Source organism: Protopterus annectens, chromosome 3.part1 (assembly GCF_019279795.1).
Source record: "Protopterus annectens isolate FY-2018-M chromosome 3.part1, PAN1.0, whole genome shotgun sequence".
NCBI classification, from domain to species: domain Eukaryota; kingdom Metazoa; phylum Chordata; order Ceratodontiformes; family Protopteridae; genus Protopterus; species Protopterus annectens.
Window position 1 is genome coordinate 1,032,383,359 of NC_056732.1, and position 12,531 is coordinate 1,032,395,889.

At 43.8% G+C, this 12,531-nt stretch overlaps 1 protein-coding gene across 3 annotated transcripts in view; it reads right to left on the minus strand.

Moving 5' to 3' along the window:
* SEH1L (SEH1 like nucleoporin) overlaps window positions 1–12,531 on the minus strand; it is a 644,021-nt gene that overhangs the window by 87,363 nt on the left and 544,127 nt on the right. The gene's annotated exons all lie outside the window — the stretch shown is intronic.

Here is a 12,531-nt window from a genome sequence, read left to right on the forward strand (position 1 = left end):
TAGCACTAGAGATCAGACACGTGGAGGCATTCGATAGGGACTGTAGGGTGGCCAGTTGAGAATCCACTGATTTCCTGTCCTCTGCAGACATGGACCCTGACAGAGACTTGGAAAGGTCCTTAGTCAAATCTCTCTGAAACCTAGTCACATGTGGAAGTAAGTCAGCAACCTCAGGGTGAAGGTAAATGAAGCATAAATTCACTTCCCAAACATACTGACAGGCCTAGATTCTCTATTAGGGGGATGGACAGATGAGCGCTCCTCAGTAAGCTCTTTCTTAGTTGCTGCTGCTACTACTATGGCATCCACCACAGGGCTCGTACTCCAATGGGCACTATCCTTAGGAGCTATAAGGTACTTGTCCAGTTTCTTAGGTATTGGTTCTGTAACATCTGGCTCCTTTCATGTACACCACAAAATGAGGTCCACTATCTCATCAGCTGGGCCAGTTCCAAAATCCTCAGAGAGTACAGATTCCTCCTGGAAAGGCATTTTGGAAGACCAACCTCCTTTCTGTCTCAAGAATTTGAGGAACTCTCAAAATGATTTGTCCTCAAGGAGTGATCTGAAGGATCCCTTCCCTACATCAATATCAGTGACTTCAGTGAGAGACTCCTGTGGGGAGTCCAAGAGTCTCCTTTAGCATGTATGCTTCTGAGCAGTCTCTATGGTGGGGTGCTCTGGCACAGATTCAGAAGATATATGAAAGCCCTAGAAATTGGCTGCCTCGAGGTTCAAAGGAACAGACTATTCTGATGGGATACGAAGAGCTGGATCAGGACACATGGGCTTTGGTAGGGGATGGGTGGAGCCAAGCATGTAAGGGAAGCCTGCTCATCAGGAAGAGAGAGCGCTCTCTCTACAGCCTACAACAGCAAATCAAATGGGGAACCCAAAACCAGTCTGGGAGGAGCTAAGGCATCCAGCCCACGGTGGTCTTAGAACCCTGGTCAGCTAGGCTTCAAAGCCAAAGGCAGGCTACCAAGTTTCGAAGTTCAGACTGGGAGAGATGGCTCTGACACCTTTTAAGTCAATTTCATACCCCCAGATCCGGTGCAGATGCTTCGGCTCCAACATCATTCCTGATATGAGACTCTCTGAACCAGTCGGATTACAGAAGTCACTGGATTACATCCACATCTGTTTCTGTAAGGCTTCTGGTAAACTGGACCAACTTGATGGAAGAAGAAGAAGTAGATGGAGGCCTGGAAGAGGGGTGCATCACCCTTTCTTGTAGGAAGGGAGAACAATGTCTTGGGGATACTGGCACTGAAGAGAATTTTGGCTCTACATAAGGAGGAGTAAAGGATCCAATGATGACTGGATCTGAAAGGGATGTTGAATCAGATGACCTAGGTATCTTGGAAGCTGGAGTGAAACATGCAACAGAAGAGGCAGAGCAGTCAGTGACATGTTTCTTAGCCTCCTTGACTTTTCCCTTGGACTTTTGACTGCACTATACCCCCTTATGTCTGTCCCAAGACTTTCTGGCAGATGGGGAAAGCTCCAGAAGTCAGAGAGGAGGAAGGCAGATTGTAGGAACAAGTCTCCTGCAGAGGCTGGCAGAAGTCCTTTCAGGACTAACTTATTACAACACTCTAATGGCCCTCTGGCCAAAAGCAGTATAGATGGAGCAGTCTTCAAGATGCCCCTCACCCAGATGATACACTCGCTTCAAATGTACATCCAGATTTGTGATTTTGTGGTCATATGCCACACATTTTTTGAAGCCAGAGGGTTTCTCAGCCATGCTGTAAAGAAAATAGAAAACACAACACCCAAAGAGAAATAGGAACCAAAAAAGTCACTACAAAATGACACTGAATGATATTAAAATTCAGTTAAGGAAGAAAAGGAATTATTAGTATATGACTACTAATTTTTAGACAGAAACAAAAGTGCCAATGGTACAAGGAAGACCAGATACAGGCATTACTTTTTTTTAGGTAAGGAGAAATGTAAAGCCTAGAAGAAGGTGAGGTAAAAGGAGAAATTGGAAATAACTTAGAAAAGAAAAGTACAGTTTTGTACCTACCATAAATGTAGATGTTAGAGTGTTCACTCTGCTGCAGTCATCACACTTGGGTTATCCTGTCGTCAGGCGGTCCCGCAGTCGGCCGGAATTCCAAAGTCTTGGTCCGGCGTCTGTTGCTGTCGCTTCTTCCCTGACGTCAGTGCGCCAGGGGTATATATAATGCATCCGACGCCATTTTCTTTAGTTTTTCTTGCCCCAGATGTCAGGTGCCCCCAAAAAGGTGGTCAGTAATTAGTACCAATTTAAGAAATTTTAGCATAAACACAAAATCCCTCCAGCTATAAGCAAATACATCAGGAAGGTATTGTAGAGATTTAGCCAGTTAGATCAGAGGGGATGGAGGGAGGGTAACCTGGACTGCAGCAGGGTGAACACTCGAACATCTACATTTATGGTAGGTACAAAACTGTACTATGTTCATCGTGTTACCCTGCTGCAGTCATCACACTTGGGTAGAATCCCAAAGCTAAGGATGGGTGGAGGAGTCATAGAGGGTTAGAGGAGGCTAGAAGGCCCTGCAGAACTGCAGTGGCGAAGCCAGCTCTAGTCTTAGAGTAAAGTGGTAAGTGATAGTGTTTGGTAAAGGTGTGTACTGAACTCCAAGTTGCAGCTTCCAAAATCTCCTTGATTGGAACCCCCCTGAGGAAGGCTGTAGATGTAGCTGTTGCCCTGGTAGAGTGGGGCCTAATGGTAGCAGGAACTGGTTTTCCATGATGGGTATAGCAAACACAAATGCAATGTCCTATCCATTTGGAAATGGTTTGTTTTGATATAGCCTTCCCTTGTGAAGCTGTAGCATAGGATACAAAGAGCTGGTCAGATTTTCTGAAAACCTTAGTTTTATCCAAGTAGTAACGAAGTTGCCTGTGAATGTCCAAGGAATGCAGGAGTCTTTCTCCTTTGTTCTGTGGATTTGGGAAGAAGGCGGGTAAGTGGATGGTTTGATTTAAAGCCACACTGGAAACCACCTTAGGCATGAAGGAAGGATTAGTTCATAGAGAAACTCTGTCTTGATGGAAAATGAGGAAGGATTCCACTGCCATTAGTGCCTGCAGCTCTGAGACTCTTCTGGCTGAAGTTATTGCTAGCAGCAGGGCAGTCTTCCATGATATAAACTGTAGACCTGCAGAGAAAGCTGGTTCAAAGGGAGGTAGCATAAGTTTTTCCAGAACAAAATTGAGGTCCCATGTTGGTCTGGGTGCTCTCCTGGGGGGCCTAATGTTTTTTGCCCCTCTGAGGAACTGCCTTAGAAGTGGATGTGAAAATAAGGGTGGATCTGTGTTGTAGTGGGCTGAAATAGCTGATGCGTGGATTTTAATGGAAGAAAAAGAAAGTCCTTTGTGCAACATCTCAGTTAAATACTGTAGAATCTGAGGCATGTGAGGCTGAAGTGTACTTTGGCCTTTAGCTTGGTTCCAGGCGAAAAACCTTTTCCATTTGTCCGAGTAGGCCTTTCTGGTGTTGGGCCTCCTAGCTTCTAGAATAACATCCATAACTGCTTGGGAAAGACGAGCTGGCTGGATGCTTAGGTGATTTGCCATGCAGCCAGATTTAAGGTTTTGAGCTGGCTGTGTAGAATCTGATTGTTTTGCTGTGTGAGCAAATGGGCAATTTGTGATAAAATCCAAGGTGGGCCCTGGGCCATATTCCTTAATAGTGGGTACCAGTGCTGGCGTGGCCAGTCTGGGGCTATGAGTATCAGTCGTGGTCTCTCCTTTCTGACTTTCAGAAGCACCTTTGTGAGGAGAGGCAATGGAGGGAAGGCATATACTGTCAGGTTTTTCCAACTGAAAGAGTGCGTCCACTTTCCAAGCTTGATGGTGAAGTGTCCTTGTACAAAATTTTGTTAGCTGATAGTTTTGGGGGCTGGCAGACAGGTCTATGTCTGGAAGGCCCCATTTTTGAGTTATCATTGCAAATACTTGTGGATCCAGTTTCCACTTGTGGGGATCCATGATGTTTCTGCTGAGGTCGTCTGCCAATGTGTTCTTTTTTCCTGGCAGGAATTGAGCTTGTAACTGAACTTGGTAAGCCAGTGCTGTGTTCCACAAGGTCACTGCTTGCCTGCATAGAGGGTAGGAGTGTGTACCCCCTTGTTTGTTTATGTACCACATTACTGTGGTGTTGTCCGTCCTTATTGTAAGTTGTCCTGGATGTAATAGGTTCTTGAAGGCTGTCAGAGCATTCTGTACAGCTAGCATCTCTTTTTGATTGATGTGCAGATTCCTTTGATCTGCAGTCCATATGCCTTGAATGCACTGTCCTGCCATGTGTGCCCCCCAGGCGTAGTCCGATGCATCTGTTGTCATAGTTTGCCTGGCTGGGGGCAAGGTGAAAGGCTGACCCTTGTTGAGGTGACATGCCTGTGACCACCATAGAAACTCCTGTTGTAGGCAAGGAATGAGAGATATCATTGTGTCCAAGCTGTGGCTGTGTTGAGACCATATGCTTTTTAGGTACCACTGTAATTTCCTCATATGCAGCTTTGCAAATGGTATTAGTAGTATGCAAGATGCCATGAAGCCCAAGGCCTGCAGAATTTTTCTTGCAGGGAGTTGGGTCTTTGTTGCCATTGTTTTGAAATATTGAGTCAGTTGTAGTTGTTTGTCTGGCGTCAGGATAAGCCTTCTGGGCCGTTGTATTCAAGCTGGCACCCCGGAATGTCATATTTTGTGAGGGTACCAGTTTTGATTTCTTTTCGTTTACTGTGTACCCCAGGCAACTTAGAAGATGTTTTACAAAAGCCAGATGTTGTAAGAGGATGTCCTTGCTTTCTGCTTGGATGAGGCAGTCGTCCAGGTATGGGTATATTTGAGCTCCTCTTTGTCTACAGTATGCAATTACTGGTGCCAGGCATTTTGTGAAGACCCTGGGCGCAGTGGATAAGCCAAAGGGCAGTGCAGAGAACTGGTAATGGGCTGAACCTGCAATAAAATGGAGGTATCTTCTGCAACTTTGTCTGATAGGGACATGCAGGTATGCCTCCTTGAGGTCCAACGTTACTAGCCATGCTTTCTTGCCCAACATGGGAAGAAGCTGCTGTAGTGTTAGCATCTTGAATTTGGGTACTTGTAAGAAGGTGTTTAGAATTGAAAGGTCCAGAATTGGTCTCCAGGCATTGTACTTTCTGGGGACTAGAAAGAGTCTTGAGTAAAATCCTTGGCCTTGCTCCTGTGTAGGTACCAGTTGAATGGCTCCCATGTCCATGAGAGCTGTAATTTGTTTTTGTGCCTCTGCCCATTGATTTTGTGGCAGGTTTGGCATTCCTCTTTTCATTGGCAAGGTGTGGAAATGGAATCTGTATCCTCGTGAAATTATGTCTAGGACCATTTGTCCTTTGTGACAACGTGCCAGTTGTCTGAAAAAAGTGCGAGTTTTCCTCCCAAGGGAGTTGCCAAGAGAGTGTTGCTTGGCCAGATGAGGTGTAAGTCATTGAGTTTGCCTTCTAGCAGTTTGGAGCCTGTCTTCTCCTCCCTTCTATGTTGCAGTGCCCCATTGTCGAGGTTTGTATTGGGCTTGTGGTTGTCCTCTGCCTCCTGGACATCTGTATTTACCCCTCTGTGGTCTGTCAGTAGCTGGAAAGGACCAATTTTTTGTTGGCCAATTTCTGCTGAAGTGAGGGGGCTGTACCTGTAGAAAATCTTTGACTGTCTGCATAGATTTTGCCTTATCCTCCATTTTCTTTAAGACTTCTTCTGCTTTAACTCCAAATAGAACATCCTGCTGTAAGGGAGCATCTAGAAGCTTTGCTTTAACATGATCAGGCAGAGTTTGTTCCTTTAACCAAGCATGCCTACGTATAACAGACCCAGTGACAACTGCTCTGCAGGAAGCCTCTAAAGAATCAAACCCACATTGTAAAGTATGTTTGCCCACCTGTTCAGTTGCATGCAACAGATCCTGTATTTCTTTCAATTCAGACTGTTGAGGGAGTGTGTTCATTTTTTGTCTTAACTGAGACATTAGAAATTGCTCATATTTTAGCATGTGAAATTGGCAATTTAGTGCTCTCATAGCTAGAGTGGCTGAAGTGTAAACCTTTTTTCCCCACCTGTCAAGTGCTCTGGAGTCCCTTTCAGAGGGTACAGGATTTTTTTGCCATAGAAGCCTTAGCCCCTCTGGGACCCTGGGATCAGCAACAGGGCTTTTATAAAGGAATCTGTGGGAGTCAGGCACTCTATAGTATCTGTCTGGTTTGGCTGGAGCAGGAGGCAGACAATCTGGGTTCAAACTAGATTCTAAGTAAACATCATCCACAATGTCTAAAACTGGGGGGATGGCAAGTGGTCTGTGCTGAGGGAGTAAAAGAAACTCTCTGAGCCTTTTCTTTGAGTCAGAGTAGTCCTGACCTTCCCAGTGAAAATGTTCCCTCATAGTGTGTAAAATTTCCCCAAAGGAGTAGTCTTCAGGAGGAGAAGCTGAGGGAATAGAATCCTCAGCATCAGAATCTTCATAAGGGGAAAAGGAGTAATCTTGGTCCTCAGAGGAGCCTGAGGAAATAGACACTTGATCAGAGGAGGCATAATCTTCCTCTTGTCTAGGCCTTTTGTCAGGTGGGGGTTGGGAACCCCTGATTAAAGAGATCAAATCTTCAGCCATTTTAAGCATCTGTCTCTTAGGCATGGGGCCTTGAACTGAAGACTGAAGTGCAGTCTTTTTTGGTTTAATAGGAGTCTTAAGCTTAGGATACGTTTTTATGGTGAGCGTCGTCGGTCTGAAGATACCTTCAGAAACCGAAGGTGTTTCTGCAGCACTGACATCTCTTTCTGCAGTGTCGTCGGTAGGGGCTAAACAAAATGGCTGCGTCGGCCTAGCACTCTCCGCCAAAGGCTCCGAAGCAGTCTCGGGTTCCAAATCTGCGGTAGTCAGGGGCTGCGTCGGAGCCTCACTGAAGTCCGGTGAACCGGAGACCTGTCCAGCCGAGGCCTCGGAGTCTGGCTTGGGTCTAGGCTGCCTGTCCTTATCCTTGCGTTTTTTGTGCACGCCGGTAGTCAGTTGCTCCGACGGCATCATGTAGTTAAATTTTCTACCGAAGTAGTGTCATGCGAAATCAAAGCATCTTTTTATAGTTCGGTTATTAAACCTAGCACAAAAATGACAACCAGTGACGTTGTGGTCTGGGCCTAGGCAAGGTATGCAGTAAGAATGAAAATCCTTATGAGGTATTTGCTTCCCACAAGAAATACAATTGTTAACTTTGTCTGACATCGGTCTGAGGCAAGAAAAGTTTCCCCAATGGGGTACTTAGCTTTATTGAAGACTTCGGATCTGAAATTCGACTTCGAAAATCTCCGGAGTCGGCCGACCGGCACTTGCGAACTACTTCTGCTTCGGGCACCGCGCGGCAAGAAAGAATGAAGAAAATGGCGTTGGATGCATTATATATACCCCTGGCGCACTGACGTCAGGGAAGAAGTGACAGCAACCAACGCCGGACCAAGACTTTTGGAATTCTGGCCAACTGCGGGACTGCCTGACGACAGGATAACCCAAGTGTGATGACTGCAGCAGGGTAACACGATGAACATCAGTTGTGCTATTCTGAGTTGCCTGAGCAATGGGCCGCATCTTACTTTAGCAAGAGATAAATGAGATCTGAAGTAATGTTGTGGATAGGTGGGGATAATGGGCAAATGGATGAGCCTGAACTTTGGATCCTAAAGTCTTTAGAGTGGCTGAAGAAGGATCCGAGGTCTGATCAGAAAATCCCATCTGGTTTTAATCTTAGTTCATTTTCTTTAACTAACACTGTGAACCACAGAGAAGGGAAAGGAAGGGGTGGCACGGAATAAATGAGAGACCTACAATCATGTTGTTCATTCACAAGACGGACTCAATAGGTGATCTGATTGTTTTACCAGACTACACCATAGCTCTGACTCAGTAGTCCAGATGTGCAGATAGCGCAAAGAAAACACAATCTGCCAGCAGACAGAGACCAGACCTGTTCCACTAGTTTGTCCATCATCCTTCCTTGTCAATCAATATCTGATTTCTTGTAATCTTACTAGAAGCGACTTACATCTAGCCCAGTAATTCTCAGATTTTACTGGTTCCAGCTTTACAGTTTCTTCATGAAGGCTAGTCCACAAACTCACAACCCATTTTGAGGGGGAGGGGGGGCTTCCTCACATAACTTCTGAGCTCTATCTTCAGACTATTTCCATCGCTGTACATTTTCTCATTTTAAAAGACACTAACTTCTTGGGCTTCACTCACAATAGCCATAATTATATTATGCTCCCCTGTGTACTGCAGTAGCAATACAGTTACCAAATTTACTCTCCCTTAATATATTAAGTGTGTTATAAGGGCTTGCTTACTGTTAGAGGGACCAAGTACAACTATACTACGTGAACTCCTCCAGACCTCTAAATTGAAGAAAGGACAGGAAGAAAACTTTTAAAACTAATGGCAGTAATACGGAACATGAATAATGACAGGTGTGCAATGGTAAGCAGTTAATCCTTCACTCCCTACCCACACACTAATACATAAGCCTGACTGGAAAATATTAAGTATGTACAGTTGTGAGTAATACACAGTGTTACAGCACTCTGAGGAGAAAATATTAAGAATATATGGCTATGGGCAAGATATTTAACATAATATTTGCTGCATACCACAGCGATGGGGTTGTGCCCTACCCACCTTGTCTTCATATTTATTAAATTTTAAAAACAGCAGTCTTTATTCCCTATGCAGGCTTATGCTGGTTTCATACGTACATTCTGCAGCTTCTTAACAGGCATATGAGGCACCCTTATAAAGTTAATACTGTTTTGCAGCTTCTTCTGTTCAAGCGTTGTAGCCCCATAGAAAAGTTGTGAAAAATTAGGAACTGTCCTGAGCAACTACACAGAAATCCTCTGGTGTGAAAGGTAACTTGAATGCTTCAGTGACTAATCTTCAAAGACATAATGTTACTGTAAGTATACTACCCTTAACTTTTCTGTCTTCTTTGGGAAGGGTCACTGTAACAGCAAATCATAACTCTGGGATAAATGTCCAAGTAGAGTACTGAGATACTCACGGGAGACAGACTGCTAAAAGATTCCTTCTAGCAAAGCTGTGCCAGAGTTTGTTTTGCCCTTACACTGTGCACCTACAGTGTAGTGTCAGTAAAAGTATGCAGTATAGAGGTGGTAGATTTCAAAATGCCTTGTACATTTCTGAAAGACTACATGTTAGGTTGCTGAAGGTAGTTTCATCGAAAGTAAATACATCAAATGAAGTTCACCAAAACTACATTCGGTGACAATGGAGTTTGCCCTTTTCTCCAGTGTTGTGTGATCCTGGAGTTGGTATATACAAGTTTATGGAGGGGGTCTTGGACTGTCCCTCCTCATGGGGAGGGTGCAGGGGGGTTGCCCCCTCTAAAAATAATTTACTCAGGATATTCCCCAAAGGCAGTTTCAATGTATTTACTTTTGCTGAAACTGCCTTCAGCAAGTCGACAAACTTCCTTCTGAAATATGCTGCTGCTGCTGCTCCCACAGCAGAATGATCTGTAATTCTGCTTTCTAAAGGCTTATTATATTTGACACCAAAAGGCAATGCAATTGGTCAGGCATTTAGACATAGTCTGCTTAATTACTGGTATGTCTTCTTTCCCTTCTATAAAGGGGGCAAACAGTTGATCAGTTTTCCTGATTTTTTTTATCTCCTTTTTGTGTTATCTCACCTGCCTATGTACTTTTAACATGTGAAGGCAGAGTTCACATTTGTATAGCAGACTAGCAGTTGAGCAGGCTGGTCAAGGAAACTGCTAACATGAATCTGTGCTTGAAAGTAGAGTTATGATCTTTAAAGATGTTCTTACTGCGGAAAAACAAATGGAGAGATTCTCACATGAAGGTCTTTAACTCTGAAATTCTCCTACCAGATGCAACAGTTAACTAGAAAAAGTGATTTCCAAGAAAGATATTTTGGCTCTGATGATTCACTAAGTTCAAGGGTTAATAAATTTAGCCAAAGTCTAAAGTGTAATAAACATCTATCTTTGGTGGTGGTTATACAGATAAGCTTCCTTTTGAAAGGCTTTAACAGCAGGATGTGCTGAAATCTGAGGAAATGTCAGTAAACAAGCAGATACTGCAGCTATGTGAACTCTGACTGATGAATACGCTGGAATGAAATAAAACAAATTCAGTAATCTTGAAACAGAACAATGGAAGGGATCCAGTCTTTTGGACAGTCACGTGACATACCTTTTGTATGTTAAAAGACAAGCTTTTCTTGTACGGAGTTTCAATATATGTAAGGCTGGGAAAAATATGAACTACTGATAGGAATCAGAATTCTTCTCTTCATATTGATAGATTCAGGCTTTCAGGGTTGGGATGCAAGACTTCACCCTCCCTACCGACTGACTAAAGATTTTCATACATCTAACGGCCACAGTGGGTTAGTGCGCATGGTCCTCAACAGACAATACCACATTTGTCTTGGCCACGAAGGAGCGCTCAGGATTAGACTGGTTTTGTCTTGCTTTGCTTTGAGAAGTGGCTTCTGGATTGAAAGGAAGGCACATACTAAGATCCAAGTCTATTTGAAGGAAAAAAATACATCCTCTACTCTGTGCTGAAGACAATGGGAAAACAAAACATCACTTGAATGCTGTAGTTCATGACAAACAGAACTATGTCCTACAACCTCTTGGAAGATGCATAATTCTAGTTTCCAATCATCACAATTCTGTTTGCTCCTCTGTAGGTAGACAGCCTATTTGTGATAGGGCTCGGGAAACACTCTCTACCATTCTTGCATTTTTTCATTTTAGCTTTTCATCTTATTTTTTCACTACCGATGGGGAAGCTAAATGAATTGAACCTACATAAGTTATACATAAACAGAATACTTAACAGTTACTTGCAATGTGGATGGGTTATAAAAGTTGAAAGTGAAGGAGCAATAGAATGTCAAAACTGTAACCAGTGGTATTGGTCTAGCCATTCTGTATAACAAGATATTGATTATAATGTAAAAACAAACAAATAAACAAAGAAAAAAAACAAATGGTGAGGCCCGCACCATGCATGAGGGTACCTATAATGGAAGTTGTTGTTAGAATACATTTATGACATGCTGGGCCCATGACACTGGTGACACCTCCCGGTGAGTAGGTATACTGCCTTACTGTAGTGGTCAAGTTAGCTTGAGTTGCAACAGATAGGGATCTTCCTGCAGCTGTGGAAAAGGAGGCATTTGTGTCAGCATGCTTTCTCTCCATCAACAGAGTGCTATGTCAAGTTCGCAAGCAGCCTATGGGGAGGGATGGAAAAACCAGTGAACAGGACTTGCAAGGTGGCCTGTTCCCTACTACCCAGCTCTCAATGCTGGGAGAATGGACAGGCCAACAGGGCTTCCTGGGCAGGAATAAATGAACCAAATGGATGCCAGACTATCAACACTGTGGAACAAATACACAGACTGGGTGAAGGTGGTGGAGCCATCAGGGAGGAGTTCTGCAGAGGTGAGGAGGGGGACTCAGATGATGGGATTAACAAGTGATTTGAGAACTGCTAGTCAGCAGGGGACAGTGGGAGTAACAGGCTGTCACCAGCTCACCTACCCACACTGGAAGAAGAGAAGATGACAGTGTGATCCACTGCAATGCTGATGTCTATCTGATGAAGAGGGACACAACATGCAGAATAATGGACTAAAGACAAGTGTGCAGTTCTGCAAAGCTTTGGACATGCAGCAGTCTACCGTGTGTGCATGTGTGTGCATGGCGCATGGACTCGGTAAGATGGTACAGCAGGCTTTTGAATAATTTAACCACCAACAGAAGGTAAGAAGAAAACTCCTCCATCCCATGGATAACGGTCCCAAGAAACTGAAACATACCCCCAACACTGTATCATAAGGTGAGGTACTGTGAAGCAAATCCCCCACAGAGGGAAAAGTCCTCTCTTTACACCCACATGTGATGAAGAGTCTCCAGGAAGAGCTTGATGGTCAGTGAAGGGGGTAGCAATACAAACTGTGTTTCTCACAAAAAGTGAAAAAATGTCAGTTGGATGGTATGACATGCTACAAAAATTGGCTAGCTTCCACAATTCTTTGGCTATTTTGAACAAATTAAGAACACATACTTACTTGCATATGTGCCATGACTGTAACGTTGTCTGTAACCAGCTACAGAGTACAGTATTTTTGGCAAGTTTTGAATGTTTTCATAACAAGTTGTATTGTTTTGATATGCATCTCCATCTGACAGAAAGACAATAAACCCATTGGTATACAGGACTTCAGGTAAAATGACCAACCCATATGCATGCCTCAGTCATTAGGACTCAAGAAAGAGGATGACAGCAACCCCAAATGGCTAACTGTACTTGGGCAAAGTAGGGATATTTCACTATTACAGCTGATCGTCTCATTACTAACATCACCAAATTACATCAACCTTGTGCATAAAGAAGGAACAGACCAAGAACAAAGTCAGATATCTGCTTTATACATTAGATTCAATGATAATCATAAAATAT